We start from the raw sequence: 15475 nt of genomic DNA on the forward strand, positions 1-15475 counted from the left end.
GTGTGGTGTCCTTAGGACCGAGTTTGAGAACCACACTCATCAGGATTCCACTTAACCATAACTGACTGTTAACCCTTGGTAAGGTAATTCAAGTTCAAATCACCCTGGGTTCTTCTTCGTAGCCAAGAAAGATTAAACACTCTATCCTTGCATCCACTACAGGGGTCTTGGGACCTGATTCAGACCCATATGCTAAGAAGCGTTCACTTGTAGCTGGCCGATTTTCGCATTCTGCGCATGCATCACAGTGTGTGTGCGAAAGCTCCAGAAGCATTCACTCGCTGCACATAGCCAAGCAGAGTGAGTTACAGGAGAAGCTGTTTGTGGGTGGTGACAGGGGCTGGACATTATAAATGGGTGCGTGGAGGTGTGAATGCAGGCATGCCTGAGCGTCTTAATGCCGTTTCAGAGGCATACATAATTAACAGGCAGCGCCATAGCACACGTCACGTTGTTGTATTTCACACTGAAGTGATCGCAGTGCTTGCGGTAGGGTATAGTCAACCCCAAGCGCTGAGCTCGCATCCGAAGATACTCGATGTACCGATGGTTGCATAGACTTCCTAGACATAACGTGGGAAAGTGGACGACAGGCTGGTGGGCATCTGCATATACAAAGTGATCGCACACCAAGACATAGTGGGCGTGCTTATGCCTTGCCGTGTGATCGCTTGCCTTGCTGGGTGTGCGCTAAATTTGCATATGCTGGGTGCGAGCCTATGCATCTAGCAAGTGGATCTGAATGAGCTCCTCAGTGCCATAACCATTTAAAATGTGTACCCAATTTCACTAATTTCCGAAGTATTCAACCACCTGAAAGAGGACACTGTCTTTACATAGCTGGAACTGAGGAAAGCCTACAATCTTCTCCAGATTCAACAAGGAGATGAGTGGAAGACAGCTTTTAACACAAGGGATACAAGGGATGGGCACTTTGAATACTTGGTGATGCTATGCAGGCTCTGCAATGCCCTGTTAGTCTTTCAGGGAATCATGAACAAGATATTTTGAGATTTTCTGTACTCATATGTTGTAGTCTACCTAGATGACATTTTTAATATTTTATTTTTACCTCACAACCCACCGTCAACAAGTAAAAGAGGTGCTCAAATGACTATGAGCAAACCACTTACACTGCAAATTGGACAAGTGTCAGTTCAAGCAGACCTTGCTACCTTATACTTAGGTACATCATTTTTGGGTTCAGGTCTGGAGATGGATCCAGCAATACTTCAGGTTATCAAGGAGTGGCCACTGCCTACTGCCCTCCAAGTGATGCAATGATTCCTGTGTTTTTTGAACTACCACCAGCAGTTCTTTAAGAACTACTCTACTGTGGTAGCCACATTTACGGCTTTCACCAAAAGAGGGAGTAACCAGACAATGGTAACCAGACCCTCTTCAGACCTTCAATACTCTGAAAAAAGGCTTCACATTATCTACCATCTTCAGACAGCTGGACACCTCTCAACCCTTCATACTGGAGGTGGATGCATCCTTCAATAACACAGGGGCAGTGCTATCCCAGCAAGATAAGCACGCTTGTCACTGTTCTTTTACAAGTTCCTACTCATTATCACCTTTTGGCTGGGCTCTTGAAACATCAAAGCAGATGCTCTATCTATCTTGTTTGACAACATAGACAGAGAAGAGGTTGTGAATCCCAAACCTCTCCTTAACCCAGCTAGTAAATTAGCAGTTACGGATACCATCCCAGCAGGAGTTACCCCCAGCAGATCGTTCATGCCAAAAGGGCTGAGACACAGATTAGTCCACTGGGCCCACACATCACAATATTTTGGATATCCTAGGACCAAAAAAATTATGAACTTTCTCTTCAGTACTTACTGGTGGCTGGCACTCTTAAGAGATATACAGGAATAGGTCTCTGCATGTGACAAGTTTGCCCAACACAAGACCTGTGGATAAAGACCAAAGGGCCTCTGTGTCCACTCTCCATTCCAAATAATCCCTAGACCATCATTTCCATGGATGTTAGCATTGAGATTCTAAAATCTAAGGGGTGTAACACCATCTGGATTGTAGTGGATCGGTTCACCAAGGTAGCCCAATTTGTACCCTCAAGGGTATACCCCCAGCCATGGAATTGTCACAACTCTTCATTCAGGACATATTCCAACTTCACGGTTGCCCCAGATATATCACATCAGATAGGGGTACCCAGTTCACATCCTGGTTCTAGAGGGTGTTCAGCAAACAGGCAGGCATAGAACTGAACTGTTCCTCAATCTATCACCCTCAGTCTAATGGTCAGACTGAGAGGGCAAACCAGGACTTGAGACCTTCCTATGAATGTACAACTCAGGCAACCAGGAGGACTGGGTAGACTGTGGACAGAATCCCACAACCTGTACTACCACACATGTACAGGCTCCACACCATTCTTTGCTCCCCATGGGTACCACCCCTGACTTCCCAAACCTCATGTCATCTAGACATTGGAAGTACAAGCAGAAGATAATGTACATATGCAGTTCCACAACATTTGGGCTAGTGTCTCTGCTGGACAAATTGTTTGCTGCATACAAAATGGTGACATTAATAGAGGAGGAAAGGCCCATGGTTGGGTCATGCGGACAAAGTCTAGGTTTAACTAGGAACATTTGTCTCTGGGTACCTTCTATGAAATTAGCTGCCAGGTACATCGGGCCCTTCACTGTCCGGAGTCCCTGCACTGACCGGCTGTGTGGTTTTTCTCCTACTCGGGCAGAAGACCAAGCACACCTGCAACAGGCATTACCAACATCCAATTAGACTTGGTGCTTAGTCCATTCATTTAACAATAGTGTCACATCATCAGCGGGACGCCGCTATCCAACTGGACACAGTACACATTCATCATCGATCAATAGGGTCTTAATGCTAACAGCATTGTACTGATATAAGATCTGAGCACAGAACATTTGTGGTTGCTATTAGCAACACCATTCAGCATCACTTGAGATTGCCATACAGATTCAGTGGGCAATATTTCATGTGACATTTATTATATGTATTTCACTGTATATCTTATAGTAAAGTTTTTTTATTCCATTTACCATTTACTTTGATTGATACTTATATCCACACATCATCCTGATCTGTTTGTACTAAATCATACAGTACTCTTTCATACCTTCATTGGTTGAGCGCTGATTGTAACCCCCCCCCCTTTTTTTCAGGTGTTACCAGTAACCTCCAGTACTGATGCAGGGAATTACCCAGGTGTTAAAGTGGGCTGGAACAGAATGGAACTGCATTCCTTCACCTCTAATGGTAGGCGGAACTAGTTCTGCCTCCGCCATTTCCCTGCACAGAAGGCACCCACATCAGTGCTGCTGTCACTGGCAGAAATCACCTCCCCCTTTTCACTTCCTAGCCCCATGTGCCTCCTCCTCCTGTGGCCTGCCCTTCCTGTCACTCACCTGTGTCCCACCGGCTCCATTTATGGCACATCATATGTGATGTCACTGCCATTGGAGGAGCCATTGGTAGTGGAGACATAGGCAGGTAGCTGTTGGTGGGGGACACAGGGGCAGGGAGCTGCTGGTGGGGGTGGAGACACAGGCAGGGAACTGCTGGTTGGGGACACAGGGGTAGGGAGCTGCTGATGGGGTGCACAGGGGGTAGGGAGCTGCTAGTGGGGGTAAAGGGGCAGGGAGCTGCTGGTGGGGGACACAGGGGTAGGGAGCTGCTGGTGGAGGATACAGGGGTAGGGAGCAGCTGGTGGGGAACAAAAGGGCAGGGAACTGCTGGTAGGGGAAAAATGGGCGGGGAACTGCTGGAAGCATACAAGGGGATGGTGTTGGAGTAAAGACATGGGAAAGGTGCTGGTGAGATGCAGGGGGGTGGTGAAACACAGACAGATGGTGCTTCCAAAGAATCAGAGGGTGATGGTGTTGGTGAGACATAAGGGGGATGATGCTGGTTAGATGCAAGTGAGATGAAGCTGGTGAAACACAGGTGGATGGTGCTGATGAATAGCAAGGGGATGGCACTGTAGAGATGCAGGGGGATGATGTGTAGAGATGTAGGATGATATTGTCTCTGCAGGATGTTTTGATCAGGGAAGTTCACATTTTGCCTTACCCCAAAATGTATATTACTACGTATTATCTGGTTGAACCTCTTGTGTGAAGATGAAATATTGTCCCAAACAGATGACTACCATACCACATGATCTCCTACATGCATACTGAACACTTGCTCAAGATACTGTCTGACTAGGGAGGCTCAATTTCTTCAGAGGTCCCTCATTGCAGAAAAATCAGCATATGGGTAAGCTCAAGCGCAGGTGATACATAGGGGTTGCAAAAAAACATGTGGCACCCAGGTGACATAGACTTGTTTGTGGGGACCCCATATAAAAACTCAGAGGCATGGCAGACAAATAATTAAGAGTTACACTGATGATATTGAACATTTTTTTTAAGTGACATACAGATACAGATAAGTCACACTATATTGTCACCAATGGCCTGGCAAATCATGCCACGCATAGTGTGATCGCAGTGCTTGCCATAATGTAGTGTGGCGTATGCAGTCTAAGGATATCGCATGGAGCGATGCGTGTGCACATTTGTGGCATGATTAGCCACAATATAACTGGGTGCATCTGTACCATTGTAGTCTCAGCTGATAGCAAGAGTGCTAAAAAAGCATCTAAATTTTATTTTACACTGTCATAGCCCCGAAAGCATCTGGGAGCTTAGGCGGCCGCCAGGCCCCTGGCCATTCACTTTAAAGTCTCCAATACATAACAGTGTGTGTATGTGTAAGTGCAAAGAACAATGGGTCTGATTCAGAGCCGGACGCTCTTTAAGAGCGCTCGCTCTGAATCAGCGCATCCCTGTTTTTTTTTAAAGATGGCCTCCTGGCTGCTCGCTAAGTTGTGGGTGACCACCCACAGCTTTAGCGTGTGGCCAGGTGATGGTCCCGATGGTCACGACCATCCCGACCATCGGGGCTTGCGATGAGACCTTTGTGGTAGGGTCTAGTTCCCGCAAGCCCCAGTGAGCTCTCGGCTCTAATAGAGCCGGAAGCTCACCCACTGACATCACTCGTGATGCCAGTGGGGTTGCCCCCAAACAGCATGCATTCCTTCGGGAACGCCTCCATTTGGCCAGCCACCCGCCCTGCCCGCCTCCAAAACGGAGCAAGCTGTCAATCACAATCGACAGCTGCCCCGCTTTGGTGTGAGACCCGTAGCGACAGAGCACCCATCACTGGCCAGGTCTTGCGCATGCCGGAGCTGGCTCTGGCATGCGCATGCGCAGTGGGCGACTATCGACCCGCTTGCGAACGCTGTGCGCTCGCGAGTGGGTCTGAATCAGGCCCAATTTCACAGTTGTTCTGGCCTCTCAGAGTAGCTCCATCTAGCATGGGAAAGGGAGGTGGCGGTGGGGGAGATGAGTTCCACCACCTCTCCAGGATCACTTTAAACCCTGGAATTACTTCAGCCAACCACTATAGAAGCCTATTTTGTGATTTTTTTTCCAGTTTCTGAGTATCAAATGTGTTAACATTGGTGCTCCTGCTCTAGAACTAAACTTTCCAGTGTTGTTTCAACTCCGTTGTTCAGTCTCCCAACAGTAACACATACCCGCATTTCCATCAGCTGTGTTTACAGGCAAAATTCTCATACCAGCTAAGTACTCAGTTGCTTTCATAGGGGAAACCAAATACACTGTCCCGTAACCTAGGTCCTCACTGAGTAAAGTCTTGCGGGGATCCCAGGTGAAGTCCGGTGGGGGTCTTAAGACTCCATGCTAGTATATTTGGTTTTGCTTTCACCTGTTTGCATTTATAATCTATGGACATGTGTGTAATTTGATACACTCACTGTCTGGTTTTGAGCTCCTGGGTTATTTCATCTACTCTTTTCCGCTCATTGTATGCTATGCACTGTTCCCACAGTGTCAACATATGCACATCTCATTATAGGCTACATGCTTTTCCCACAGTTCCAATGCATTTGTTTACCTCATTGCATGCTATGCACTGTTCCCACAGTACCAACACATCCCTGCCTCTCATTGCATGCTACATGCTGTTCACACAATGCCAACAGTTCTGTGTATCTTATTGTATGCAACACACTGTACAAACAGTGTCAACACTAGTGATGTGCGCCGACCCCCATGTTTTGGTTTTGGATCTGGATCTCCCCTGGTTTTGGATCTGAATTGGTTTTGCAAAACCTCATCTCAGTGTTTTGTTTTTCGGTTTTGGTTTTGGATCTGAATTTTTTTTAAAAAGCAACAAAAACAAAAGCTAAATTCACATAGAATGGGCCTGTTTTTGTTCCTACAGTATTATTAGCCTTAATAACATTTATTTCCACTTGTTTCCAGTCAATTTTGACCACCTCACAGCTCACAATATTGATTTTATTCATCTAGTTAAGGGCCATAATGTTGCATCCAGCTAGCTGGCTCAAAACTGAGTGATAAATAGAGTTGAGGACTGTGCAAAGATGATGGTTGGGGTACGCCTTGAGGATTGAAGAATAGATAGTTGATTGCTGGCACAGCCACTGGCTGAAGTAATAAGAGTTGATACTTGATAATTGGTGCAGCCATTGGCTGAATAATTGATAGTTGGCATAGCCACTGGCTGATTTAAAAAGAGGTGATACTTGATAATTGGTGCAGCCACTGGTTGACGAATTGATAGGTGGTGCCACCACTGGCTGAAGTAAGAAGAGTTGATACTTGATAATTGGTGCAGCCATTGGCTGAATAATTGATAGTTGGCATAGCCACTGGCTGAAGTAAAAAGAGGTGATACTTGATAATTGGTGCAGCCACTGGCTGAAGAATTGATAGTTGATAGTTAATTGTTGATGCAGCCTCCTGGCTGAGTAGTAGTGGAATACAGAGCTATGATTAGGAAGGAACCAGTCCTCAACAGCCTTGAGGGCTGGAACTCTTGGCAAGTTGCGGCCATTACAGCCTTGAGGGCTGGTGAGGAGTGACGACAGGTGGCCTTTGGGCTGTGAAGCAGGATGCGGCATTTGGGAACCTTTGGCTGAATGTCACTGTTGTGCGACTTGTGCTGCCAAAGTTGACACAACAGGCAGCAGTTGGTTTAGGAATTTTCTAAAAAAAAAAAAGAAAGGGACATGCAGGAGATTACAATTCATGGACATTCATAAACCATAACATTAAAAATGTCAGGCAGCAATGCCCCAAACAGCACATAATGGAAAGGAAAAATGTGCAAGATGGAATTGTCCTTGGACCTCTAACCCACCCTTATGTTGTATATATGAAACAGGACATTCACAGTTTAACAAACCAATCATTTCAGCGACAGGACTGACACTTGTGGCTGAAATGATTTGTTTTGGTTGGACCCCCCACAAAACAAGCTGCCAATGCACAGTGGACATTGGTGGCAATGATCCCACACACAAACTGGCTTTACAATACATTAGATGTCGTCATCGTCATCCCCATCAGTGTGTGCATCCTCCTCTGCTTCACACAATATTAATTTGTCCCCGCTGGAATCCACCATTACAGACGCTTCTGTATTTTTTTGACTTAAGTGCTGGTAAATGTCTTCCTCATGGAAGTTGTAATTAATTTTGATGAACATCATCTTTTCCACAATTAGGGGCAGTAACCCCCCACGACGATCACTGGCAAGGTACCTGGCTGTGCTGAAAACTCTTTCAGAGTACACACTGGAGGGTGGGCAACTTAAGTAAAGCAAAGCAAGTTTGTGCAAAGAACTCCAAATTGCCTCTTTTTACTGCCAGTAGTGAAACAGACTGTCTGACATGCTTATTTGGATGCTATACCTAAAATAATCATCCACCATTCTCTGAATGGTGACCATATCAGAGAAAGTCACGGTAGACATGTCACTCATTGTAGTAAGTTCTTTCAGACCCAACCAGATGTCATTAGGTTTTGCTGAACTGATCTGCTTCACCACCAGCAGTGGGTCTCTTAGGAAAATTTTGTTTTTTCCTGGCAGCTGTAGAAACTGAAGGAGGAGATGCTGCTGTGTCACGTTCCACTTGAGCTGACAATTTTTTCACCACCAGCTCTTTGCATCTTTTCAGATTTATGTCCATCAGAAAGAAAGACACAAGGTTTGACTTAAACCTAGGATCAAGTATGGTCGCCAAAATATAGTGATCTGATTTCAAGAGATTTATAATCCTTGGATCCTGGTGAAGTGAATGAAGGGCTTGATCTACAAGTCTGTCATACTTAGTGGAATCACTCCATTTCAGCTCCTCCTTCAGTTTCTCCAGCTGCTTTTGCAAAAGTCTGATTAGGGGAATGACTTGACTCAAGCTGGTAGTGTCTGAACTAACTTCACATGTGGCAAGTTCAAAAGGGTTTGAGAACCTTGCACAACACAGAAATTATTCTCCACTGCGCATGACTAAGGTGCATTCCCGCTCCTTTCCCTATGTCATAGGTCATAGTGTAGTATTGGATTGCCTTTTTCTGCTCCTACATCCGCTGAAGCATATAGAGGGTAGAATTCCACCTATTTACTACCTCTTGCTTCAGCTGATGGCAGGGCAAATTCAAAAGTTTTTGGTGGTGCTGCAATCTTTGACATGCAGTTGCTGAATGTCAAAAATGTCCAGAAATCTTTCAGGCCACTGAGAGCATCTCCTGCATGTTGCACCACCAAATTAATTGTGTGAGCAAAACATGGGATGTATTCGAATTCGCCCACATGTAATGCTCGCACAATATTGCTGGCATTATAAGAAATCTCAAATCCCGAGGAGAGTCCAAGTGGGTAAGCCATTTTGCAATGATTTCCCTGAGTTTTTCTAAAAGGTTCTCAGCGGTATGCCTCTTAGTGAAACTGGTGAGACACAGAGTAGCCTGCCTCTGAATGAGCTAGCATTTGTTAGATGCTGCTGTTTTCACTGTTGGAGGCAATACACCTACCCAGTGGGCTGTCACAGTCATGTAATCTTTAGTTTGCCCTGTCCCACTTGTCCACATATCTTTGGTTAAGTGGACAATGTGCACAACGGCATTTTGGAGGACATTAATAAGGTTTTTTTAAATGTCCTTGTAAAGATAGGGAATTGCTATCCTAGAGAAGTGGAATCTAGAAGGGACATGGTAGCGGGTACAAAGGACCTCCTTTAATTGTGTAAAACCCAGTGCATTAATGGCAGATACTTGACACACATCTAATACCAACATAGCTGTTATGGCGTCAGTAATCCGCTGTGCATCTGGGTGTTTGCTGTCATCTTTGTTCGACAGCGCAAAGGATTGTGTGACAGTCAATTGTTTGGTTGAACTACTAAAAGTAGTCTTCTTCCTGGTCCCTGGTCTCTAGCACTGCTTTTTCTATATTTTTCTGATTGATAGTCAGTCTCTATCTCCAACTTTGAGAATCGTTATAATAGGAGGCAAACCTTTTTTTCCAATTGGGAAAACCCAGGGAACAAAACTATTAATGAAAATGATTCTATGAAAAAGGAGTTTTTTAGATTAGAGGAACTATTAAAGTTGGAGACAAAGAATTGGTTAGATAGCACCAATCTCCAAAAATATTTTGATAAAAAGATGGTTCCAAGAGGATTACGTATTTTTAAAATAAATCAATTTTTCCTGATCATTCGTCATTTCAGGATGAATGGAATAGCATTTTAGATAAATGTTCACTGGCACTGGTAGAGATGATTATCAAGTATGGAAATAGTAAAGTTGATCAGTTGATAAAAAGAAATTGAAGAGATTAAAAGTAGTTTGGAACTGTTTAGTTCTTCATCTGAGTTTATTGAGTATGATAAAAGAGTGGCAGAAAGAACTCTCAAATTTGAACAATTAATTACTGAGACTAAATGTAATAAATTTAGGAGGGATCTAGACGATTATTCCAAGGGACAGGTGAGGACTTTCAAAAATAAAGGGAACTCTTTTATAAAATGACCATCCTTTGATTCTAGGAGATGGCCAAGAGTTCTTCCTACTAATCAAATGTATCTGCAACATCCTAAATCAGGACATCAGGCGACAAAATAGAGAATATTCTCTGACAGTCAAATAAATAGAGACAAGGGCAGGGTAGATCATACGGGTCAACCAGACCTCACCGATAAATCGCCATCCCTTAAGGGTCGTGGACCATTGGGAGCCCGTCCTAAATTTCAATGTACTCGACATCTAAACCAAAGAAACACAGAGTCAGAGAGTTTTTTAGGGAGATATCCCTACCACCAGAGGGAATCAATATGGAGAAATGTACCACTAACTCCAATGGCAAAAAGAGGCCGAAATTCAAGTGTAGAGGATGAAGAGGGGGCAAAAAGAGAAACATAAGAGATTAAGGAGGAAACATCAAGTAACCACCAGTAGATCCATTTTTAATTTATCCTCTAAGACTTACTACTGATGAGATGTCTGTCCTTAGCAAGGGTTTAAAATTTTCACCTTCCACAGCATCAAAGTTGTTTGATTTATATGTAGATTTAAAGAGATACATTCGATCCCTTTGCAGGAAGAGATATTTTGCCAAAAAGACCCTTTAAACTACTGATGAACCATGTTCTCTAATATATTAAGACCACTCGGATGATCCTATAATAAAGATATTAGAAGATTTACAGGGAGAATCTAATCTAGAGAATCAAGCGAGTCAGACAGAGAAAATATTTGACATCAATAAGAGTCAGTTTAAATTAAAATCTGACTTCTTCCCTATCAGCTTCAAAAGCAGTAGTATCAAAATGTTCTATAAAACTACATTAGAAGGTTTTAGAACCCTTTGTGCTTCTAAAGCTAATATCAACCAAAAGCATAATAATTTAAACAAGCGAAAGAAAAAGGCCCTTAAAGATTTGACTTTGGATTCTGCCATTGTCATTAGAGAAGTGGACAAGGGTGGAGGTCTGGTGGTCCAAGATAAAATAGATTATATGAAAGAAGCCTTAAGACAACAGGAGGATATAAAATTTTATAAAACTCTTTCAGGGGACCCTACTACCTCTTTTAGGGCTGAATTGGAAATGGTTCTAAATTATGCATTTGATGATGGGGTCATATCTAGAGAGGAATATCACTTTCTTATGCCTATTTTTTCTACGATTCCTATATACTATCACCTCCCCAAAATTCACAAGTCCCTCACTTCACCCCTGGGAGGTCCCATTATTTTTGGTGTTGATTCTCTTACTTCTTTTCTTTCAGCTTATTCCTGATACCTATTTACAGCCTTGTGTCTCTCGGTGAAAAATCCCACATATGGGATACCACCCATTTTCTGCAGTTACTCCAGGATGTCACATGGAAACCAACTTATGATTTTCTCACTTTGGATGTACAAAGTCTTTATACTAATATCCCACATGACTTGGGAGTTGAAGTTATTGGTGACATCCTTAACAGAGATGCAGACCTAACCGAGAGATACAGATGCTTTCTTCTTGATTCTATTACTTTCATTTTAACAGACAATTATTTTCTTTTTTCTAACACGTTTTATCTTCAAATGATTGGGACGGCCATGGGAACCTCTACATGGGTGAGGTCGAGGACCGGCACATGTGGGGGGTGGACTCGGTGGGAGCCTGGTTCTCTATGGCTGTTACATTGAATATCTTTTTACTATTTGGGATGGGGACTTTCACTTTGCTTCCAATTTTGTTAATTCTCTCAACACTAACACTTTTAATTTAATTTTCACACATTGTTATGACACTAAGAGGATCAACTTTCTAAATGTGACCCTAGAAATATGTGATAATATGATACAAACTTCTAATCATGTAAAGGAAGTAGGCACCAATGCGTACCTCCATTTCCTAAGTGCCCATTTAAGGCCTTGGAAAACGAATATCTCAAAAGTCCAATTATTACGTCTGAGGAGGAATTGTTCTATGGAAAAATATTAATTGAACAAGCTAAGGCGCAAGTAGGGCTTATCCCACATATTTATTAGACAAGGCATATAGGGAGACATTAGCAGTGGATAGCGATTCATTATTTGTCTCTAAAACAAAGTTAGAACAAAAGACAATTGGTGATTTAGCATTTATTTCCAAGTTTAATAATGCATCAAATTTAGTCAAACAAATTGTCAAATCTAATTATAGCATACTGAAAAGTGATCCAATCCTTAGAGATTGTCTCCCAACCAATCCTAATTTTGTCTTTAGGAAAAATAGGTCCTTGAAGACAATATTGGCTCCTAGTTTTATAAAACCAGTCACTGTTAAGAGGAATGAAAAACATCTTGAAACCTGGCTACCCTCCAAAACCCTAGGGTTTTATCGATGTGGGGGGGGAGATGTACACGTTAACAGTAAAACCCTTTCTCTCAGTAATTTGGTAGGGGATGAGAGAAAAATCACCAGTTTTATTAATTGTAATACAAACTGGGTGGTGTATCTCCTAGAATGTGGTTGTCATAGGAGATATGTGGGTCGTACTACCAGACCCCTAAAAGTGCGTTTTATGGAACATCGTAGAAACATCACGAAAAAACTACTCAACCATAGTGTTCCCAGACATTTTTTTGGAACACCATGGAGGTAACCCTGATTCTCTGATCGTGATTGGCTTAGAATTTGTCCCCCCCACTGTATGTGGGGGCGACAGATTCAGAAAGCTGTGCAAACAGGAAATTAATTGGACCTTTCAGTTAGATACTTTATTTCCAACTGGACTAAATGAAGGATTGGAACTTAATGCTATACTATAATGTCCAGCCCTCAGCTCAATTGGAATATGTGGGTTATTTTGTCCCCCCATGTTCATCATGTCTCCTTTTATTCCATCTCTCCCTTTACTCTCTGTATCTATAGATCACCATTTGCCTACGAATTGCCAGGAATGTTTATTTTAGTTTGTATAGTTTATCAATATATTAGAGATAGCTTTGTAATACTAAGTATCAGAATGTTTTACACTAGCTACCATAGGGTACTGTATATATGATTTTTTTTATTTTTTTATTTTTTTTTTATATTGTCACCTCAGATCAGCTGAGTTATTTTAACAATAGATCATATATCCCTATTGAATGCTATCAATACCAGTGTCTGAATGACAATTTGTATATGTCATAGTTTTATATATAATAACTATTGAGTGTGACTCATTAGTCACATTGTATCCAGTCTATATCAGTGGCTGGCAGCGACAAGGTTTTTTTTCGCTGGCTGCCACTATCTGTAATCGTGGAACGCAGTGCGGTTTGACACTGTGCTCCAACAACACCATGTGGTCTGATGTTTGACATCATCACGATGAAGGCAAGCAGCCTCCATGATAAATATAGAAAAAACAGACGATTGGCAGTATCTGCTGTAGCCTGATACATGAGTGCCAACTTAGCGAGAATCAGATGGCCACAATGTATCCAGGAATATGTCAGTGGGGTTATAACATATTTGGCTCTCCCCACTGATTGTTGCCATCTGCACCCGTGGAACACAGCATAGTCTGATGCTGCGCTCCAACGTTACAATGGGGTCTGATGCCGGACACCACTGTGATGAAGATAAAGGGCTTTTGTGACCAATATAGATACAATACAAGATCGGGACCATCTACTTTTTTTTTTTTCTATTGTGTTAAATAAATATTTGATTTTGTTATATGTTGTTTAGGTTTGCCTCATATTATTAACACCATTCCAATTGCATTGTGATGTTTACATATAGGATTGTGTAGCTAATTATTGTGATGGCAAATTTCTGTGAGAAATTAAGAGCAATAGCAAGTGCTATTTAAAGCTGGTTTGGTAACTACAAGGACACCTTGAAAAAGCTGCCCAGATGCAGCAAAACACGTAGGTCTGCATACCCTGATACCATATTGGACATTTACCACTGGATTACAACATAATCAAGCACTAGTTTATTTGGATATATTCCATGACATTTGGGCTTTGAGCGCTATACTCCCAGCACATCCACCACCACAAGGTTTTGTTCTTCTGCGTTGGAAGTTCCTCAGTGTGGAACCATCACTAATGAAGGTTATCCTTGGAACATTTCATAAAAGTGGGTAATTGTACTCAACCTGTCTAATGCTGGACTTATACCAGATGCATCATTCACCAGTACTTTGAGCTCAGTTCCTATTGACTAGTGTCTCAGGGCATTACAATTCCTTATTGCCTGCTCATTATATATTGCTCTTTTACTTATCTATGTTTTTATAATGCATGTCAAATTCTATATGAGATTATATAAAGTTGTTACATTTTATTATTCTCTAGCACTGCTTTTTCTGTATTTTTTCTAATTGATAGAGACTGACTATCTCTTATTTGCAGCTGCTTGGAGCAGCAACTCATGACAGCACCCTTCTATAACTTTTCATAGTTCTATCCTTTTTTCTGGTCCCCTTCTGGGATGAAGATCCACTCATAGCAACAGCAGCAGGCATAGCACTCAAGGATCCTTCTGAGGAACAACACAAAGGAGAGGAGTCAGTTCTTATGATATTGGATGCAGGACTACTTCCTGCCAAAAGCAGATAAGTGGCTGAGACAGAATCTGTTAAAATTAAAAATCTGCACAATGCCATTTTGCAAATGGCAACAAGATGCCATTTTGCGAATGGCTGCTCAATGCCATTTTAGCGAATCTCACACAATATCAGTACATATGGCAATGTTATTGTTTAGCATTGTGCGATTCCCACAAAATAGAATAATGTTAGAAGTCCTCATTATATAAATACATATAGTCAGGTCCATAAATATTGGGACATTGACAGAATTTTCTGATTTTTGCCTCTATTCACCACCACAATGGTTTTTAAATGAAACAAACAAGATGTGCTTTAACTGCAGACTTTCAGATTTAATTTGAGGGTAATTACATCCAAATCGGGTGGACGATGTAGGAATTACAACAGTTTCAAAATGTGCCTCCCACTTTCTAAGGGGCCAAAAGTAATGGGACTATCAGCTCAAAAGCTATTTCATGGACAGGTGTGGGCTATTCCCTCATCATTTAATTATCAATTAAGCAGGTAAAAGGTCTGGAGTTGATTCTAGGTGTGACATTTGCATTTGGAATCAGTTGCTGTCAACTCTCAATGTGAGATCCAAAGAGCTGTCACTATCAGTGAAGCAAGCCATCATTAGGCTGAAAAATCAAAAGAAACACATCAGAGAGATAGCAAAAACATTAGGTGTGGCCAAATCATCTGTTTGGAACATTCTTAAAAAGAAAGAACGCACCAGAGAGCTCAGCAACACCAAAAGACCCGGAAGATCACGGAAAACAACTGTGGTGGATGACAAAAGAATTATTTCCCTGGTGAAGTAAAAACCCCTTCACAACAGTTGGCCAAATCAAGAACACTCTTCAGGAGGTAGATGTATATGTGTCAAAGTCAACAATCAAGAGAAGAGTTCACAAGAGTGAATATAGAGGGTTTACCACAAGATGTAAACCATTGGTGAGCCACAAAAACAGGAAGACCAGATTGGAGTTTGCCAAACAACATCTAAAAAAGCCATT

Source organism: Taudactylus pleione, unplaced genomic scaffold (assembly GCF_031769625.1).
Source record: "Taudactylus pleione unplaced genomic scaffold, aTauple2 ptg000326l, whole genome shotgun sequence".
Taxonomy (NCBI): Eukaryota; Metazoa; Chordata; class Amphibia; order Anura; family Myobatrachidae; genus Taudactylus; species Taudactylus pleione.